At 36.8% G+C, this 23,049-nt stretch overlaps 1 pseudogene; it reads right to left on the bottom strand.

Moving 5' to 3' along the window:
* Positions 1 to 5,108: 5,108 nt before the first annotated feature.
* Positions 5,109 to 17,389, bottom strand: LOC139033714 (olfactory receptor 4C3D-like; annotated as a pseudogene).
* Positions 17,390 to 23,049: the final 5,660 nt, after the last annotated feature.

Genomic DNA, 23,049 nt, shown 5'->3' with positions numbered 1-23,049 from the left:
GGATTGTATTTCTACTATGTTGCAACCTGCTGTACCATGAAACTGCAACTTTTCTGTTTATTGTTAAGCTCAAGGCAAAATGGAACAATAAAGAATAGATTACGGAAAACAGCTTTGCATTCATCTAGGTCATAAAATGTCAATAGGCCCCAAGGCCAGAAGATAATGTACAAAAATCTACTATGGAAAAAGACTCTCATAAACAAAGAAAGTATGCAGAAAAACATCCTGGTTTCATAAAGGGCAAACTGACGTAATGTTAAACTAACTCTATGCTTATCTTTCACCTCCCCTTAGAAATGTACTAACTTAAGATATAAAAGCTATGGTGAAAAATAAAGCGCCGCCAGACCCTGCTGCACACCCCAGTCTTGTCTCTCTCCTTCTCTCTCTCTCTCTCTCTCTCTCGCCGATGCCGTTCATCCTGAGGGTGACCCTGGCATCATTCCAACTCTTTTCCCCTGTATTCATCTTAATCATTATAAAAAATTACATTGCTAGCTTATTTTCTTGCTTATTATCCATCTATTCTCCACTAGAATTTTAGTTCCAAAAAACACAAGCCCTGTTTTTATTATTCAGTTTTGTATACCCAGCTCCCATAAATCTCTGGCCCACTGTAGGCACTGAACTCTATTGTTTGATAAGTTAAATGTCAAAATTCCCTTAATTGAATTGATCATAGATTTATTTTTTCCAGTTATGAATGTTAATAACATGTTACAACAGTGGGAAAATCCCTATGGAAAGAGTACCTATTTAGCTCTTCAATGTGTTACTCTCAGGTCCATAGTATTAACCTTCTTAATGATTGGGTTGCTCTGCTTTCTCTAAACATTGTTTTCACCCAAGTGTCACTATCTTTGAAATTCGAATACTGGAATGTTGTTTCAAACCTATTGCATCCCATTTTTCATGATGCCCACAAAAGCCAATCTATGTGCAGAGAAGAGATCATTGGATGGCTTTTCCTTGACACAGAGGAATCAAGAAAGTGTCTGTAACCTAGGTAACGGGGATCAACAGAGTGTTAAGGGGAAGAAAATGCCTCCTCCTTCAAAAATAAGGGAATACTGTCTCAATGACAATCTCCACAATGTGGCTAAAGACCAATTCCCTGTTTGGGTATTTTCACATTGTGTTAAGTAAAAGTGAAAGTAGCTCAGTCCTGTCCAACTCTTTGTGACCCCATCAACTATACAGTCCATGGAATTCTCCAGGTCAAAATACTGGAGTGGGTAGCCTTCCCTTCTCCAAGGGATCTTCCCAACCCAGGGATCAAACCCAGGTCTCCCACACTGCAGACAGATTCTTTACCAGCTGAGTCAGAGTGCTTTCATTGGGAGGGATAGAGAATGATGACTATAAAAGACTTGATAATGTTGCTTAACTCTATTGAATCTCATTTTTATTGTATAAAATGGAGTATAAACCTCTCTAATAATACTTAGAGCTACATGAATCACATATGTAAAGAGTCTAGTAAAATGTATGTCTCTTATGCCTCCAAGAATAATAAGCTCATTCCCATCATTTAATATTTTCATGGAATAAAAAGTCCAGATTAAACCAAAGAAGCTTTGCACAATAGATCCAAACACCATTTATGTATTTATGCCATTAATATTTTGGAGACATATATTCACTTTATCATTTTTTAATTGTCAGAAATAAATAGCTGGCCATAGATTCTCAGGAAACATTCTTGGTTATGGGGGCCAAGGAGAATCTAACCAAGTTCCAAACTTATTCATAAACCCCAAGACTATTCACTGAGAATGTCAGACTGTCTTGAATTTCTTCCTTCAGTTCTTACACCTTCCAAGTTTGCTGTTGACAGTTCATCATTTGTGCCTCATTAATCTTCTCACCCTCCTGCTGAGTACTTTGTATGGCTCCTAAGATATAATCATTGGCTTTATTTCCCCTCTTCACATCCTCTGTTTGGTCTTAGAGTGGAAGCAACTTTTACTCAGTACTTTTCTCATCCTTATCCATAGGTTACACTCCTCCTCTCTAACAGTCACAAGACAAAATGAACCACATATCATTTAGCCTAAATTTTGTTAAAATGTCTCGTTCTCACCTGCAATTACAAACTTGATCATTTTAATAGATTGCATGCTGATGATTTCATCTTTCAGGGCTAGAATTTATGGGAAATAGTTCTGCTTCTCATATATTTGAGACAGCCATGGACAACTTAGCAAACACCTCACCTTCAGAACCATGCTCTGGCATTACTGAATAGTCAAATTATGGAGCAAATACCTCCAGTAGAATACTGATTCTGAGAAAGTGAGATTTCTGAGAAGTGATTGGCATTGGAGTGCTGTAGCCAGAGAACCTTAGGTTTATGAGTTATAAAATAATGTAGGATGTATTTCTCACATGCATAGAGGAGCGTCACAGGTACCCCCACTTTTCAAAAAGCTCACCTTAGCTATTTCATTTTCATGGAGGCCAACATTAATACTTGCTTTCAATAATAGGAAAGAAATCTAAAAGGAATTTTTAGTAAAAATATTTTTTTTTACCATGGATGTTTAATTTTCAAATACATAGGGTTTTTAAAGTACTTTGACATTAATTTCCCAGTTTGAAATTAACTTCTCATTTTGATATTAATTTCTCATTTAAATGTTTTTTCTTTGCAATCACTCTCTGTTTATTCAGTCTTTAACTTTACAGAGGCTTTCAATGGCTAAGACAAAGCTCTATCTCGGTGTGTCACATTGAACTTAAAATGTGTGGGTAATTTTCAAACAAACATCTGTTCCATGTCTCCTGGTTTATAGTTTAAAGGAACTTTAATATAATTTGTATTCTGCTTTTGTGTGAAAACTGTATAAATCTTAATTATGTTGAATTGATTCATAGTGCTTTTCAGGTCTACTATATCCTTCTACTTTTTGTCTATTCATTCTATTAATTTTTGAGAGTTTGATACTGAAACTCCAACTAAAAATCTTACTTTATCTACTTAAAAATAATTTCACCATATAGGGGAACTATATGTAACTTTGTTCTGCATTTTCCAAGTCTCCTGTAAATGTGTTATCATACTTTCATAATTTAGAAAATAAAAAAATAAAAAAATAAATCATTTACCATATTACTAACATGTAGTGCTACACTTGAAACAAGCCAAGAAGGTCCCCTGGAGTAAGAAATGGCAATCCACTCTGGTATTCTTGCCTGGGGAATCCCATGAACAGAGGAATCTGGTGGGCTACGTCCCATGGGGTAGCAAAGAGTCAGACACGGCTGAGCATGCTTGCACATGCACAATAATTTTAGCATCATTTTTTGAGTAAATGGGTAAATGAATAATTAAGACTGAAGATAATTTTATCATTTATAGATCTAAACATTCCAAGTATGATTGTTTCATTTGAAAGAAAGTAAGGCTTAGTTTTAAAGACCTAGGTTGGAAGTTTGTAGCTGAAACTTTTGAAAGGAAACTACATTCTAGTTTTCCTGACACACGCTGTGGTTCAATAAATTAGTAAACTTTTCTTGGCTTCAATCTGTTTTCCTGTAAAATGGGGATAATGATAATGGAACCACTAGTTTAGTATGAGGATACTAAAGCAAATATGGAAGATAAATAATAAAATGTTCATTTAATATAAATATATGAATCAGATCTACATATAGCTACAAATAGTTCCTTCCATAGCTTTGGAACCTAATGACATGAATTTCTGGTGAAATTTAATGAAAGATGTTTATTGTTGTTTCAAATTGTTCCCCAAGTTTTTTTTTAAAGTTTTATTAGCGTATAATTGCCTTACAATGTTATTTTAGTCTCTGCTGTACAACAATGTGAATTAGCTATATATATATACCCTTTCCCTCTTGAACTTCCCACCCCCCAACCCACCCCTCTAGGTCATCACAGAGGGATAAATGTGTTATCATACTTTCATAATTTAGAAAATAAAAAAGAAAGAAGAAAAAAATAACATCATATTACCAACATGTAGTGCTTCATTTGAAACAAGCCAAGGGCACCAAGCTGAGTTTCCTGCATTACAGCAGCTTCCCATTATCTATCTGTTTTGCACACAGTATTGTGTGTGTATATATATATATATATATATATATATATATATATATATATATATATATGCTACCCTCTCAATTCTTCCCAATATCTCCATCCCACAATGTGTCCACAAGTACGTTCTCTATGTCTGCCCAGAAAATAGATTCATCAGCACCATTACCTCAAGTCAGTACTGAAAAATGAAACATTTCCTTCATATTCAAGAAAACCTGTGAGTCATAAGGATTTTTAAGCAAATAAGATAAAATTAAGAGTAATTTCAGGCCGAATTTATATGGCAAGAAAGGAATTACATTGTGAATTATTCATTTCTGCTTTCTCTGGTATTTCTCTATCTTACTTCAGAAAAAGAAATCCAGCAGTGATTTTTACACTCGCAATCTGTCCCTTCCACGTGTATCTATCTGATAATTTTTACCCTGACTACTTCACCATGGACTAAGCAAAAATAGCAGCTTCACTGGTGGCTCAATAGTAAAGAATCCACCTGCCAATGCAAGAGACACAGCTTTGATTCCTGGGTCAGGAAAATGGCAACCCAGTCCAGTATTCTTGTCTGGGAAATCCCATGGACAGAGGAGCCTGGCAGACTACAGTCCATGGTGTCACAAAAGAGTTGGACATTACTTAACGACTAAACAACAAACAAAAATAAAAGAAATTCTGAAGTCAAGATCTTATGAAAAAGTTAATTTCATCCATGTGATTATGATAAATAATTTAGTAAAGTAACAATAAGATGCTGGAGGAAAACTTAAGCAACAATGATGAAACTTAGGGGCTTATAGATGTTCTTTACATTGAATATTCAGAATCTTAAATGTGGATGTAGAAGCCTTAGCAAAGTACACTAAAAACTATCAAAATGTCCCCAAATAATTAGCCAATGTTAAATACTTAACACTAGTTCCTAAGATTATTTTTCTGCAATTTATCTGGAAAATTTCTTCATTTTCTTTCACAAGAGGTATAATCTTCCCTATGTATATAAATTGTCACTTTCTTGGCATCTCGAAAAGCCTGTTTCTCTCCTCTTTCATAAACACTTCATGGCATTTTTCACCTCTGTGTTTCTCACTGTATATATGATAGGATTTAACGTGGGAGTGAGGATTATAAAGACCACATTCACCAACTTGTCTGCAGGGTAAGTGGTCACAGGACATGTGTGGCTGAAAATACAAGGGACAAAAAAGAGCACCACTACTGTAAAGTGAGAGCCACATGTAGAGAGGGCCTTGTGTTGTCCTTCAGAGCCATAGGACTTCACGGACCTCAGGATGACTGTAGGATATAAGTAGAATGGAACAAAATGAGCAAGCACATGGCCCCACTATTGGTTGCCACCACCATTCCAAGCATGTAGGTGTCACTGCAGGCAATTTCCAAGAGTGAGAAGAAATCACACATGAAATGGTCAACGGCATTGCAACCACAGAAGGTCGAGTCCATCATGAAAAGAATCTACATTGTGGAATGAAGGGTACCCCTAGTAAAGGCCACCACCACCAGGAGCTGGCAGAGCCCCTGTCTCATGATGGTCGTGTAGTGCAGAGGCTTGCAGATGGTCGTGTAGCAGTCATCAGTTCAGTTCAGTTCAGTCGCTCAGTCATGTCCAACTCTTTGCGACCCCATGAATTGCAGCACGCCAGGCCTCCCTGTCCATCACCAACTCCTGGAGTTTACTCAAACTCATGTCCATCGAGTTGGTGATGCCATCCAGCCATCTCATCCTCTGTCGTCCCCTTCTCCTCCTGACCCCAATCCCTCCAAGCATCAGGGTCTTTTCCAATGAGTCAACTCTTCTCATGAGGTGGCCAAAGTATTGGAGTTTCAGCTTCAGCATCAGTCCATCCAATGAACACCCAGGACTGATCTCCTTCAAGATGGACTGGTTGGATCTCCTTGCAGTCCAAGGGACTCTCAAAGAGTCTTCTCTAACACCTCAGTTCAAAAGCATCAATTTTTTGGTGCTCAGCTTTCTTCACAGTCCAACTCTCATATCCATACATGATCACTGGAAAAACCATAGCCTTGACCAGACGGACCTTTGTTGGCAAAGTGATGTCTCTGCTTTTTAATATGCTATCTAGGTTGGTCATAACTTTCCTTCCAAGGAGTAAGAGTCTTTTAATTTCTTGGCTGCAGTCACCATCTGCAGGTATTTTGGAGCCCCTCAAAATAAAGTCTGACACTGTTTCCACTGTCTCCCCATCTATTTCCCATGAGGTGATGGGACCAGATGCCATGATCTTAGTTTTCTGAATGTTAAGCTTTAAGCGAATTTTTTCCCTCTCCTCTTTCACTTTCATCAAGAGGCTTTTTAGTTCCTCTTCACTTTCTGCCATAAGGATGGTGTCATCTGCATATTTGAGGTTATTGATATTTCTCCTGGCAATCTTGATTCCAGCTTATGCTTCATCCAGCCCAGCATTTTTCATGATGTACTCTGTATATAAGCTAAATAAGCAGGGTGACAATATACAGCCTTGATGTACTCCTTTTCCTATTTGGAACCAGTCTGTTGTCCCATGGCAAGTTCTAACTGTTGCTTCCTGACCTGCATACAGGTTTTTCAAGAGGCAGGTCAGGTGGTCTGGTATTCCCGTCTCTTTCACAATTTTCCACAGTTTACTGTGATCCACACAATTGAAGGCTTTGGTATAGTCAATAAAGCAGAAATGTATGTTTTTCTGGGACTCTCGCTTTTTTGATCATCCAGTGGATGTTGAAAATTTGATCTCTGGTTCCTCTGCCTGTTCTAAAACCAGCTTGAACATCTGGAAGTTCTCGGTTCACATATTGCTGAAGCCTGGCTTGGAGAATTTTGAGCATTACTTTACTAGTGTGTGAGATGAATGCAATTGTGCAGTAGTTTGAGCATTCTTTGGGATTGCCTTTCTTAGGGATTGGAATGAAAATGGATCTTTTCCAGTCCTGTGGCCACTGCAGAGTTTTCCAAATTTGCTGGCATATTGAGTGCAGCACTTTCACAGCATCATCTTTAAGGATTTGAAATAGCTCAACTGGAATTCCATCACATCCACTAGCTTTGTTTGTAGTGATGCTTTCTAAGGCCCACTTGACTTCACATTCCAGGATCTCTGGCTCTAGGTGAGTGATCACACCGTCATGGTTATCTGGGTCGTGAAGATCTTTTTTGTACAATTCTTCTGTGTATTCTTGCCACGTCTTCTAATATCTTCTGCTTCTGTTAGGTTCATACTATTTTTGTCCTTTATTGAGCCCATTTTTGCCTGAAATATTCCCCTGGTATCTCTAATTTTCTTGAAGAGATCTCTAGTCTTTCCCATTCTGTTGTTTCCCTCTATTTCTTTGCATTGATTGCTGAGGAATGCTTTCTTATCTCTCCTGGCTATTCTTTGGAACTCTGCATTCAAATGGGAATATCTTTCCTTTTCTCCTTTGCTTTTTGCTTCTCTTCTTTTCACAGCTATCTTGTAAGGCCTCCTCAGACAGCCATTTTGCCTTTTTGCATTTCTTTTCCATGGGGATGGTCTTGATCCCTGTCTCCTGTACAATGTCACGAACCTCCGTCCATAGTTCATCAGGCTCTCTGTCTATCAGATCTAGGCCCTTAAATCTATTTCTCACTTCCACTGTATAGTCATAAGGGATTTGATTTAGGTCATACCTGAATAGTCTAGTGGTTATCCCTACCTTCAGTTTAAGCCTGAATTTGGCAATAAGGAGTTCATGATCTGAGCCACAGTCAGCTCCCAGTCTTGTTTTTGCTGACTGTATAGAGCTTCTCCATCTTTGGCTGCAAAGAATATAATCAATCTGATTTCAGTGTTGACCATCTGGTGATGTCCATGTGTAGAGTCTTCTCTTGTGTTGTTGGAAGAGGGTGTTTGCTATGACCAGTGTGTTCTCTTGGCAAAACTCTATTAGCCTTTGCCCTGCTTCATTCCATACTCCAAGGCCAAATTTGCCTGTGTTACTCCAGGTGTTTCTTGACTTCCTACTTTTGCATTCCAGTCCCCTATAATGAAAAGGACATCTCTTTTTGGTGTTAGTTCTAAAGGCCTTGTAGGTCTTCATAGAACCATTCAACTTCAGCTTCTTCAGCAGTCATAGGACATGACAATGAGGATAATGATCTCTGCTGCTCCCAGGAAGTGTACCAAAAAGAGCTGAGTCAGGAAGCCCCCCAGGAGATGGTTTTCCTCTTGTATAGCAGGTCAGTGATCATTTTAGGGGTGGTAGCAGATGTGTAAAAAGCATCTATGAAGGCCAAGTAAGTGAGAAAAAAGTACATGGGAGCTGAAAGTGTGGGGCTGAGAGAGATGGTAATGACAATGAGCAGATTGGCCACCATGGTAAAAACAGGAAAATGAGCAGAAAGATAATAAGTATTTTCTGCAAATGTGGATTCTGTGTGAGTCCCAAGAGAACAAATTCAGTCACATCATTGGGAGATATGAAGAGATCCAACTTGGAACTACACCTCCTGATCTCTGAATTACCTACAAAGGAATAAAGAGTGATATCTATTAGTCATCAAATATTTCTCATCTGAATTTTTTAGAACAAAAGTAGAGCAGTCACTATAACTGTGGAGCAGGCCCTTGGCACTTTTGCCTCAATATCTGTGTCAAGTCTTTCTTAATGCTTTCATGATGGCTTTTTGTCTCTTTAGGCACCTTAGTACTGTCACCTGTAAAACATTTATAAGGACAATTTTTGATGTGTATTTTACTGAGAAAGGGCTTCCCTTGTAGCTCAGGGGTAAAGAATCCACCTGCAGTGTGGTAGACCTGATTTTGATCCCTGGGTTGGGAAGATCCCCTGGAGAAGGGAAAGGCTACCCACTTCAATAGCTTGGCTTGGAGAAGTCCATGGACTGTATAGTCCATGGGGTAGCAAAGAGTTGGATATGACTGAGCAGCTTTCACTCACTTGCTCACTCTCACTGAGAAAATATGGCACTAATTACTTGAGATCTGGATTCTCTTTCTGGTTCCTACTCCATTTGACTTTACTGCATCATCTCAGTATTTCATGCTTCCAAGACCTCCTGTGTGCCTGTAAGATTACAAATTGTAATTCTCAGATGTATCTCATAAACTGAGAAGTCCTGCACAAAGGTAAGAACTATTCCTTCTTCCATGAGGATTTACATTTGAACTCTGAGTTCTAAATGTGGCAAAGAAAAAACAGTCAAAAATTATCTGTCATAAACAGGAAGTTTAGGGAAATGTATGGCAGCCCTTGGTGACAAACATTCCCTAGTACTTACTGGAACACACACATTATTGAGGTGTGTTTCCTCACTGCACCTACCATAATGGTTGGTATAGTGTCTGCAGTGCCTGAAACAACTAGGTGGTAAGAAATGCTTGGTGAATTGCCATTCTCCACAGATAAAAATAGTCTTGCTTTACCAGACTATAAACTTACCAGGAATTTAAGGCTTGTTGTCTTCAAACTCTATTTATAAGAAATATAATTTAATGTTTCAAAGGGAGCTGCACTCCAGGTTAACACTTTCTGACACACACTATGGAGTAAGTATGAAAATAAACGCCTCTACGAAAGTGTAATTTCATGACAATTATAGTGACTTAATTGACATTTTTTTTATTCTTCAAAATTCTGATCTGTGTACATTTTAGCATAGTCATCTTCAATACATTTACAGATTCAACAGGCTTGAATAAGAAATATCTCATGTAGGTATTCAGTACAAGAGGATCTGTTCAGAAAAAGAAATCCTTAACTTCAAAATCTAAAAGAAAAAAATGTAATATGGGGAACAGAAAGAAGTAGTTTAGTAGAGAAGTTAAATAGCTAATGTACTATATATATAAACATATAAACACCAGCTAACAGAAATACATATAAAATCTATTACTTGTTGTAAGTACCTATCACAAATTCATTCATTCAACAAATATTTATTTGGTAATTGCTATGTATATGATGGAGAAGGAAATGGCAGCCCACTCCAGTATTCTCGCCTGGGAAATCCCATGGATAGAGGAGTCTGGTGCACCACAATTCATGGGGTTGCAAAAGTTGGACATGACTGAGCAACTAAACCACCACCACCACCATGTATATGAACGTATGTTTGTTCACACAAAGTCATGAAGCATGCCCTTGTTAAATGCTCTTAATGCCTGAAATTTTATTACCAAACAGCAGCAGAGCACCCACCCATAATAGGAATGACCTTCCCACTCTTTTATGCTTCTGCTACATGCATTCTCATGCTTTCTTCTCCCATGTACTCAAAGCATCCATCTTCCATCATTCCTGGTTACAGGAGGCTGCACTACTAATGGAATGAGTAATTTGGGGGACATTTATTTCCCAAAGAAGAGGGAAGATATATAGATATATAAAATGCATTCTGCAAAATATAGTTTTCTTTCAAAAATAGAGTTTTATTTTTAGTTATGTAACATGAATATGTTATACTTAGGGTGTCAGGGAATGTTTGACGGGAGGATTCCTACATGCTGTCTCTCATGAGTCCTTTGTCCCTCTTCAAGCGGAACAGCACGCTGCTCCCAGGGACTGAGGTCATTGTGTGAGGCAGGCTTGTAAACATTCTCTTTAAGACAAAACTGCTTAGTCCCCTTCCCCTTTCTTGAGATATGGATTGTCTCCTGACCTTGTGACTAACATTACTCCTTGTTCCCTTGGTAACCGTTGCTGTACGTTTGGTTTTCTGATCTCTATCATTCCCGAAAGAAGTTTCTTGTACCACAGCCTATATATACTCATAGAAAAATCATTAAAGCACCTTTGCTCCATCAGAGCTTAGGTCCCCATGTCTTTTTTGTTTCTCTCTCTCTCTTTTTCTGGCTGATTCTCTGGAGCGTGGAGACCCGTCGTGCTCACTTTCCTGCCCAGGCTTCTAAGACCCTCTCAAGAAGGCACTTTGTGCCTTCACCCCCTCGAGGGGGCGCCTGGTGCCTTCGTGAGCAATGCAAGTCCTGTGTCAAGGGCTTTATTGGTTCTCTGTGTAAACCAGGGAATATCAGCTTCTTTCTCTCTTTTACTTTCTTATCATTGACTCTGTACCACCAGGTTCTGGTCCATTAAAGGACCCCAACAAGTGGCACCCAGAACAGGGACACTGGTATACGTGGCATTTCGGGCAGAGTGACTCAGGACCTATTGAGGTCGGTAAGTACTAAGACATGGGTCAAATGGCTGGAAAGCCCCATTATTTTTCTACTTTACTTCACCACTTCTTTACATTTCAGGGACTTCTGGTTTCACGCCAATGAATAGAGGCTTGCCTTCAAACAGTAGTTGAACATAATCCTTAGTTTCCTCATAAATGCAGTTTTGACTTATAAATATGGGTCCGGGTCAAAGAAAATGTTAAATGAGCAGCCAAACAAGGAAAAACTATTCCAATTGATCTCTAGCCCCTATGCACTCTTATTAAAGCTATAACTCTGCTATTTAAAGGTATATTCTAGCCCTTCCAATATTCAGCAACAGACAGAACACTTATTACATGAATATAAATTAAATGATAAAACTTTACAAAAGGCCCAATTAAAACAACATAAAATATTTCAAAATTTTCTTACTAGCCCTGCCCCGGCTGCTCCAAATGCTCCTCCTCTGCCAACAGGCGCAACTCCAAAAGTCTCTCCTTTGTTGGAACCTAATGAAAGTTATGCTAATTTTTTAGCTAGATTAGAAACTGCTATTTCCCATACTGTAATCAGAGAAGAAACCAAAAAACAGCTAGAGAAATTACTTGCTTATGAGAATGCAAATCAGAAATGTCAAAGAGCTATAGCTGCAATTTGTGAGACTAGGACTATTATTGATTATTTGAAGGCTTGTCACAATCTAGGATCAAAAACTCAAAAGATGCAAATACTAGCTGAAACAATGGCTACTACCTTTAAAAAGGGAAATGAAGGATGCTTTACATGTGGAGATAAAAACCATTTAAAAAGGGACTGCCCTAAGAAGGTTAATAAAAAACCTCCAAGAATTCACCCTCACTGCCATAGAGGAATGCATTGGGCCAAAGATTGTAAATTTAAATTTGATATTGAAGGAAAACCTATTCCAAGAAACTCCAAAGAGGGGACCTCCCAGTCCCCTACAACAAAAAAGAGGGGCAAATTCTATCTTTTCCCTCAAACCCTCAATGTCCAGCAGTGCTGCCATTAATATACCAGCCCTAAATGATTTTTTCCTTTACCCTTAAGCAGTCCCTTCTAGAGTACCTACTGGAGTTTTTGGACCCCTGCCCCCACAAACCTTCAGGCTTTTACTTGGCTGATCTAATTTGGCTTCTAAAGGAATTACTGTTCACCCTGGAATAATTGATTCAAATTATAAAGGAGAAATTCAAATTATGATGTCATCTCAGATTCTATGGCAATTCAAAAAGGGGGACAAAATTGCTCAATTACTTCTTTTGCCTTACATTTCTATTAACTCCTCTAATAATGTACAGACAGGCAGATTTGGTAATACAGATCAAAAACAATCCTTATGGACATCATTGGTATTTAAATATGTCTGACCAAATATAAATATCAAAATTAATGGTAAAAGATTTTCTGGTCCCTCAGCACTGGATCTAATATTATTATTATTTCCAAACACTTTTGGCCCAAATCCTGACCTATACAAAAGGTCTCTTGCCAAATTGCAGGAATTTCTCAAACCAAAGTACAAGAAGTTTATCAAAATGTTCAAATCTACCCATATGATAGACCAAAGTCCAACCTACAACATTAAGAACTTATGTGATAGATGCACCCCTTAATCTAATAGGAAGGGACTTACTTATGCAATGGCAAACTCAGATATACATTCCACATTTTTCCTAGGGGCCACTGCTCATTTTACAAACAAAACAGTTATTAAAATAACTGGAGAAAATTTATGAGCCTATTTAGACAAAGCAATGGCCCCTTACGAAAGAAAAATTACAAGCTACTAAAGAACTTATGAAGCACACAATTAAAATGGAAACATATTGAAGAATCTTGCTCTTTTTGGAACTCTCCTATTTTTGTTATACAAAGAAAAATATAACAAATGGTGTCTCTTAACAGAGTTTAAAAAAGTTAATGCATCTATGAAACCTATGGGTACATTACAACCAGAGATCCCATCACCTATTACTATTCCTCAAAATTGGCACATTATTATTACTGATTCAAAAGATTGATTTTTTAATATGCCTTTACACCCTTTAGACTGGGAGAGACTAACTTTCTCTCTCCCTTATCCTAATCATATCGGGCCTCATAAAAGATTTCAGTAGACTATGTTACCTCAAGGTATGCTTAAAAGTCCTGCTACTGCTGCTGCTAAGTCATTTCAGTCATGTCCGACTCTTTGCGACCCCATAGACAGCAGCCCACCAGGCTCCCCCATCCCTGGGATTCTCCAGGCAAGAGTACTGAAATAGGGTTCCATTGCCATCTCCATAATAGTCCTAGCATTTGTCAGAAATTCTGTAGCCAAGGCTTTACTTCCTATGTGACAACTATTCCATCATGCGTATATCATTAATAATATACTATAACTACAAAAAGGAGAAATGATCTTTTTGACACTGAATGGCCATGATATTCTTTAGACTCCAGAGAAAACTGATTAAAATAAAATCTTTTTTGAAATTGCAAAACCGGTTCTTCTTACACATGCAGTTAGGAAAAGGTTAACTTGTTAAAATACTTTTTTGGAGCTCCAGTTCTGCCTGGGAAACAAAAATAGGCCTAAGAAAAAACCTAAAGTTAACTCTTATCATGTCCTTGGGATACACAGCCCACTCTATCTAGGACTCCAGCAATAAGCAAATTGGTGGAACTCAAAATAAATAAATAAAACAAAAAGATATTTTAAATTTCAAATGGAAAACTATGCCTATCTATCTAAAATTATCTATGTCTCAATATATGTCTTTGTTTTTGGATAATATGAAGTTAATAAGCTCTATTTAAATTCAACTTCACATGAACTGAAAAATATTCAATATTAAATATAATGTTTATTTAAATATAAATATAATTTAAATATAATTATTTGTTAATCTAATTAAGACATGTCTTAAGTCATCAACATTATATAATACTTTTATTATGCCTTGGTTTAAAACTAAATTTGTCAACAAAAAGGTAACTCTTTATATATATACAAATATATAAATGAGATGAAAACTTTTAGATAAGCTCTATTAAAAATAATTATATTTTTAATAGAATAATCTATTATTATAATCTATTATTATAATCTAAAACAATCTCTTAGGATTGGGGTAACTTAAGTTTCTGGAGTTATACTAAACTAAATAATAAAAGTTTATTAAATAACTAGGTCATTTCCAAATGAAGTAAGATTTTAAAACATTAATTACTGAACATTAACTTCCTCTTACAAAAAGTTTTTCTTACAGAAAAACTAAAGAATTTTTAAGCTACTATTAAGTATAAATATAAATATATATAAGATAAATATATATTATATAATATGATATAATAAATATATTCACCAATCTATAAAATACTAACATACAAGACACTTCATAGTTGCTAAAGAAAAGTAAAATATATGCTTTTAATAAAAAGATATAAGAAATGGCAAATAAAATGATGAATACAAAAATATTAAAAAGGTTTATGACAAATGAAAGAAAATTTTATGGCAAATAAATGTAACTCATTGTCCTGAACTTTCTTCCCCTTCCTTCTCACATGTCTCAATCGATACAAATACTTCTTCTCTAGGGGCAACACCTCTCTAAGGTAAAACTACACAACATGTTATAACCCACCTATCAACTTACTTTGCGATAATGAGAACACCTAATTCTATAAAAACAGACAATGGCTCTGCCTATATTTCTAAGCAGTTCAAACAATTTTTACATTCATTCTCTATTAAACAGATTACAGACATTCCTTATAATCCACAAACACAAGACATAATTAAACAAACACATTACACACTGTAACTAAAAATAAAAAATTAAATAAGAGGAAATACACAGGAACACTTTTATCTTCCTTATCCAGAACAAACTTTACTAGATTCTAATGCAATATATTCTTTAAGCCTATAACTATTATTAATATAGCTTTATTTCTGTTTCCAGTCTGTAAGATTCTTAAAACAAAACAACATCAACTTCAATGCCTGTTTCACAATACAAAACAAAAACAACATAAAAAAGACACCATTTCCTGAATAAATTATTTGTTCCTAAGAATATCAAAAATGCAAAATATTCACCTTCTTTTCAGGTCTGTCTTGAAAGTATAATCATCTTTAACACAGTGAACAGAGAGATTCAACAGCTGCCAGGCTGCATTTCCTTTTCCAAGGACAAGGTCAAATATATTTGGATGTGAGCAACATTTCATTTGTCAAGTTGTTCTGCATCACCTTTTCAATAATTTCACTTAGGAAAAAATATTTGAATGTTTACTCCTAATCCTTTGCCCCAAATAACACAAACCACTTACAACACAGTCAGATCCCATTTCTTTTTATATCAGGAAAAATGTATGTACTGAATGAAGAGAAAATCAACCCATTAATTCAAAACCACAGCCAAATACCAGTCCCAAACAGATTTCTAGATGATTTTTTTCTTTTGGACTGAAATATTTCCTAAGAATGTTTTCATCATTATCTCTTTTCTTTTTATAACTATTGTTAATATAGCCTTATTTGTTTTAAATTTTTTAAACTTACTGCAAGGAGATATTTTGACAAAAGCAGAAAAACATTTTGAAACATTAAAGGACACCTCCCTTCCTTTGCCCATTTGATATCAAGACGGGTTAACTAATCAATGGAAATCTAAGAAACTAATCTTACAGGGAAAGGGGTATGCTTCTATTTCTCCAGATGGATCCAATGAACTCACATGACTTCCTCTTCAGAAGATTCAACCTAAGGGGGTCCCCAGCATTCAGACTAGAGATGAAATAACAAAAACTCCAGGAAGAAAGAATTCTAATACAAGCCATGGTAACTTTAAAAATTTCCAAAAAGTGCTGCACATGACATCATAGACTTTATGACCTCCCTACTTGGGGACAAATAAAAACCCTCACTAATCAAGTTAAAAATCTGATTTCTCAACAGGGAATGCCTCAGAATCCTGAAAATATTTTTCTTCGCTATGCTTGCTTTGCTTGCTTTTGCTTCCCCTGCTCAGGCTGACTTGATTGATCACACTTATTGGGCTTATATACCTAACCCCCCTTTTTTATTGTAGGTTATAAAATGGACAGATATAGGACCAATCATATCCACTAATGAGTCAACACATATGCCCCCTCCTTGGAACTTGGAGGGGCCCTCTCATCCTGAAGAAAAAGAAAAACTAATTAATATCTTTCTAGGTTATGAAATCCTTCCTTTGTGTATGGGCACAACAGAATTATGCATAAACGTTAGCTGACAAACTTGGGCTTTCACCCTGCCTCCAAAAGAGGACTTTCGGATGCTGCTTGGATTATTTACTGCCCTTTCTTTGTCCATGAATCATGTTTATACTACTAAAACTTTAGGGAAATAATTAAAGAAAGAACAAAGAACACTATACAAAGGATTTACTAATAAGAACTTTAAATATATTCCTGTTCATTGGGACAAATGTCAGGCCAAATCAGGAAAATTAATGTTTATAGCTAATCATACAATTGTCGATTGGGGACCCCATGGTATGTGGTTATCTAACTGCTCAGATGATATTAACAGCACTATGTGTGATTATGTTACTCAAGTAGCATGGAAGGTTACTAATACTACAATGGAGCATTACCATGACAGAGGACTTCTTGGATGGCTTGACGGTGGAATGCCCCCCTCCTTGTCCTCAAATCATCCTTGATAAACAGATTGGGCCTGAACAATGGGACATCTGAAAACTTGCTGCAAACACCAAAGAACTTGGGACTTGGACCTGACATTTCACAGGGACCAATTGTAGCAATTATTTCTCTCACTATAATCAATCATATTTTATACAAGTCTATGTTCCACTTCCTTTAGTTGTAGCTATAGGAAATTTACAATTCAATAAGACTTTACGTTCTGTAATTTGCATAAATTGTATATTTGTCTTAACTCCTCTATTTCCTTAAGAAATGACTCCCTTTTGATTCTTCGATCTCGACATAGTCTGTGGTTACCAATAAATCTCCAGTGGCCCTGGGAAGAAGGTCCCATGGCTGGACTTGCTTCCCGGTTACTTACTAAATTGCTCCAGCGATCTAAACGATTCATTGGATGGCTGATTCTTGGCATTTTGGGATTAATAGCTATTTGCACCACTGCTGCCATCACTGGTGTTGCTTTACAAACCTCAATTCAAACACATAATTTTATCCAAAATTGGACTAAAGATGCTCATACTATGTGGGCCACTCAGGCTCAGATAGATGAGGATATTCAAGATGAAATACAGGAACTAAAAACAGCCATCAAATGGGTTGGAGATCAATTAATAGATGTACAAAAACAGGTGATACTAAAATGTGATTGGAATTCTACTCAATTTTGTGTTACTCCTGTTCAATTCAATCATAGTGCCTACAACTGGGAACAAATCAAATTTCATTTACAAAACATACATGATAATGCCTCTCTGAATGTACAATTATGGCAAAAAGAAATCTTTGAAACCTTTTCTAAAAATCTGCCCTCTTCCACTAATTTGGAAACTTTAGCTAAACAATTAGCTGATCAATTATCTGGGCTAGACCCACGTGGATGGTTTCAAAGCCTTAGTCATGCATTGAACTATAATTTTGGTGATTGTCTTAACAATTATATTTGTTGTCTACCATTGCCTTCATGCAAAGATTGTCAGAACTAAACAAACTCTGATGGTCAGAACTCTTCTTACAAATATTATAAATAAATAAGGGGGAATTGTCAGGGAATGTTTGACGGGAGGATTCCTACGTGCTGTCTCTCATGAAGTCCTTTGTCCCTCTTCAAGCAGAACAGCATGCTGTTCCCAGGGACTGAGGTCATTGTGTGAGGCAGGCTTGGGTCTCTAGTAAACATTCTCTTTATGACAAAACTACTTAGTCCCCTTCCCTTTCTTGAGATATGGATTGTCTCCTGACCTTGTGACTAATATTACTCCTTGTTCCCTTGGTAACCGTTGCTGTACGTTTGGTTTTCTGATCTCTATCATTCCCGAAAGAAGTTTCTTGTACCACAGCCTATATATACTCATAGAAAAATCATTAAAGCACCTTTGCTCCATCAGAGCTTAGGTCCCCGTGTCTTTTTTGTTTCTCTCTCTCTCTCTCTCTTTTTCTGGCTGATTCTCTGGAGCATGGAGACCCGTCGTGCTCACTTTCCTGCCCGGGCTTCTAAGACCCTCTCGAGAAGGCACTTTGTGCCTTCACCCCCTCGAGAGGGCGCCTGGTGCCTTCGTGAGCGATGCAAGTCCTGTGTCAAGGGCTTTATTGGTCCTCTGCGTAAACCAGGGAATATCAGCCTCTTTCTCTCTTTTACTTTCTTATCGTCGACTCCGTACCACCAGGTTCCAGTCCATTAAAGGACCCCAACATTAGTGGAGACAAAGTGGAGCAGCTCCAATGCATTTCCTTATTCTGAGATGTGATTCCCCAACATATCAGAAAAGAGACTGGTGTACATAAAGTAAGAGTTAGACATAGTAAATACAGTTGTTTTAGAAATAGCTGTGAAAAAATATCAATTGTTTTTTCTTTGGCTCCATAATTCTTTTTCTGGGAGGAAATTCTAGTGGAAAAGATTTTTAATGGAGAAAAATCAGTATTTACAAATATATTCAACACAATTTTTAAGAGCTACAATGATTAGGGAAACAAATAATGAAAATATACTGCATCTCTAAATAATGTGTAGCTTTTAACACAGGTGTTTTAAAAAATTGTGCAGCATCATAATGAAATTCTTATGTTGTATAATTAATTGGGGAAAATTGTGGATGCCAATTTAAATTGTATAATTATTCTTTTAAATTATGACATTATTTTATTATCCTAATTTAAATATATATCAATATGAAAAAAATTATTTCTAAGTTGGTTGTATTATTGTTGGGTCTACCTTTCTTGATCACTTGCATGCTGGAGAAGGAGGTTGTTAAATGACAGGTATGAGGTGTGACTATATGACTTGAAAGATCTATTTAAAACTGAGAATTTATGATTATATCATTTCTTGGAAATAAAAATCTCACCTATGCATTTATCTGACATTCATCCACAGCCACAGCCCCAGCAGGGGCAAGTTAACCAAAAAAAAAAGTGAGTTGAAACATCAAAAATGTCAACTAGATCGGTTACATTAAATGTCTTTCTTAAGTTACAGGTGTTCCTTTCCCGTGAAGCCTTTATACTGAACCTTAAAAGTACAACCGCATTTCCTATTTGTAGGAAAATTCTGTGAACTTTGTTAACTATGGGTAGTTGGACCCCAAGTGCATTTCACCACCATTAGCACATCTTGCCGACAACTTAGTTATTTCACATAACTTAACTGAACTTCATAGTATAACTTTGTTTTAAATTTATTTCTTTTTAATTGAAGGATAATTGCTTTACAATATTGTGCTGATTTCTGCCATACATCAACATGAATCAGTCATAGGTATAGACATATCCTCTCCCTCTTGAAGAGATTAACTTTTATGGCATTCATGTTTAATTTCAAGCTCCTCCTTAGGTCTCCATGAAGACAAAACATTATGATGGGAACAAAATATTTTAACTAAACCATTTACAAATTGAGGTATTTAACAACAAATGAGCTTAATATGGAGCTGAATAAGTTTATCATTTAGATGGGTAAATGCCTGTTTTAACTTTTTTAAAAAAATTATAATATTTAATTATAATATATTGTATTTTTAATTTATTCATGGAAATCATAATTTAATTAATATTTTCACATATGCATTAATTTATGATATGAACCCTATTATAGAACATCAGCACTTCACAATAGGCAAGGTCTATAGTACTTTCTCAAAATGGCTGTCTCTTGCCTCAGTTCTGGAATTAAATTAATGTGATAACGATGAAAATAAGTATATCTTCAATTTTACTCAGAGATACTAGAATAGATTTCTTTCAGTCATTTAAATTTACTCTCATAAATGTCTATGGAATAGAAAAAATAAGCATAGAAAAAAAATAAACCACAAGTAATAACAAGGAAATACAAGACAAGGAATCAGAACAGCATTTGCAAATTCAAAATAAGAAGCCAAGTCACTAAATCCAAGATATTCCTTTGAAAAAGAATTACTGTTTTTCAGCCTAAGTGCTATGGCAAATTTAGGCTGCCACCTAATATAAGGTTTATTACAATTACTTAGTAAACAAATACCAACATTTGAAATTATATTGAAAATAAATTTAATTCAACTCAGTTTAGAAAGTCTCATATGGAACAACATACAGTCACCATGTCCAAATATTCTTACATTACTGAGAGGAAAAATAAATTGTATACAGCTCTCAGTTGACTCTATGGATGTGTCACTGTGAGCAGCACAAAGAATGAGTTTAAGAACACTGAAAAGGTGTGACTGAACCTAGTTTGGCTAGACACTCCAGTATTATAGGGCAGTGATAATATGAGTAATGGCAGACATCAAAGACAGTCTGAATGCAGATTTGAAAATACCTAATGAGTTATAAGGAATATGGATTTTGCTCAGGTGTCATCATGAAAATGTCTTAAACTTGTCTTTCCACTCTGGACTGAAAGCCAGAGGTAAATCAGAGAATTAGCGTGTGGTGACACAAATAGGTCAGGAAGCAACAGTTAGAACTGGACATGGTTCCAAATAGGAACAGACTGGTTCCAAATAGGAAAAGGAGTATGTCAAGGCTGTATACTGTCACCTTGCTTATTTAACTTATATGCAGAGTACATCATGAGAAATGCTGGGCTGGAGAAGCACAAGCTGGAATCAAGATTACTGGGAGAAATATCAATAACCTCAGATATGCAGATGACACCACCTAATGGCAGAAAGTGAAGAGGAAGTATAAAGTCTCTTGATGAAAGTGAAAGAGGAGAGTGAAAAAGTTGGCTTAAAGCTCAACATTCAGAAAATGAAGACCATGGCATCTGGTCTCATCACTTCATGGGAAATAGGTTGGGAGACAGTGAAAACAGTGTCAGACTTTATTTTTGGGGACTCCAAAATCACTGCAGATGGTGACTGCAGCCATGAAATTAAAAGACACTTACTCCTTGGAAGTAAAGTTATGACCAACCTAGATAGCATATTAAAAAGCAGAGACATTACTTTGCCAACAAAGGTCCATCTGGTCAAGGCTATGGTTTTTCCAGTGGTCATGTATGGATGTGAGAGTTGGACTGTGAGGAAAGCTGAGTGCCAAAAAATTGATGCTTTTGAACTATGGTGTTGGAGAAGACTCTTGAGAGTCCCTTGGACTGCAAGGAGATCCAATCAGTCCATCCTAAAGGAGATCAGTCCTCTAGGGTGTTCATTGGAAGGACTGATGCTGAAGCTGAAACTCCAATACTTTGGCCACCTCATGCAAAGAGTTGACTCATTGGAAAAGACCCTGATGCTGGGAGGGATTGGGTCAGGAGGAGAAGGGGACGACACAGGATGAGATGTTGGATGGCATCACCGACTCGATGGGCATGAGTTTGAGTAATCTCCGGGAGTTGATGATGGACAGGGAGGCCTGGTGTGCTGCGATTCATGGGGTCAGAAAGAGTCGGACACGACTGAGTGACTGAACTGACTGACTAACACAAATAGTCATTCTCAACTTCCTAAAGCTTGGAGTCCATTCACAATGGGTCATTGGCTCTACCAGAGAAGGCAATGGCAACCCACTCAAGTACTCTTGCCTGGAAAATCCCATGGACGGAGGAGCCTGGTAGGCTACAGTCCATGGGATCGCAAAGAGTCGGACACAACTGAGCAACTTCACTTTCACTTTCATGCCTTGGAGAAGGAAATGGCAACCCACTCCAGCGTTCTTACCTGGAGAATCCCAGGGACGGCGGAGCCTGGTGGGCTGCCACATATGGGGTCACACAGAGTCGCACATGACTGAAGTGACTTAGCAGCAGCAGCAGCATTGGTTCTACTTAAATAGCTACAGTGCTGGGTAAAGAGATTGCTTTAGAACCGTTACACCTGTCTAGTCCAACTCTCTAAGCCCTAGGGTAGCAACAAAATGGAAATAGAGAATTAAGTCTAAGTCAGTGAAAGATATCCGTGAAAACAATTTTTCAAAAAGGAGTTCCAAGAAAGTGTGTTTTCAGAATGTAAATCCGAGGGCAGAGTGTTTTAAAAGCCTGGAGAGACAGCAACACAGATTCTCAAACTGGAAGGGTAAGGCAGAATTAAAGCAGGAGAAATTATATATGGATCCTATCATAGTTGATCAAAAACTAGTTGAGATATGGTTTGACTTTTGATAGTTTCAAAGACAAATTACACAGAAACAAGGTACCTGCCAAATTGTTCTTATGGGACGGATTCAATAGGTAGAGAAACATGTTATGAAAGCAGCAAGGCACTCCAAAGTAGAGCTCATATTATGTTAGTCCAATCCAAAGACACTTTCATTGCAGATAGGGCATCTCCTAAGTTGTTTACCAGGGATGGAAAGCTTTTGGAGATGGGTTGTGGTCTAATAATTCTTCCAATTTAATTCTAAATTAAATAGAAGCAAATAAAATTATATTTATGGCAATACACATATTAAATTGGGTAGAATCTTGGAATTTGGAAACACCTTCCATTTACTTAAGTAAATTACTTGCAGAAATTGGAAAGACTGATTAAGGCTATGGAAGATGATAGCATAGTGTAAAGAAAGCTCATGTCTCCTCATTTTGAAGCTACGGTTCTTACTCTCCTTCATGTTTTTGTGACAATAGTATGTCTACTAAACACTGTAGACATTACACTGTAGAGTTCATTGATTTTTTTTTTTTCA

The sequence above is a fragment of the Odocoileus virginianus genome, unplaced genomic scaffold, assembly GCF_023699985.2.
Source record: "Odocoileus virginianus isolate 20LAN1187 ecotype Illinois unplaced genomic scaffold, Ovbor_1.2 Unplaced_Scaffold_40, whole genome shotgun sequence".
Lineage (NCBI taxonomy): Eukaryota > Metazoa > Chordata > Mammalia > Artiodactyla > Cervidae > Odocoileus > Odocoileus virginianus.
The sequence above is the reverse complement of the archived record's forward strand: the minus strand, read 5'-3'. Positions and strand labels throughout refer to the sequence as shown.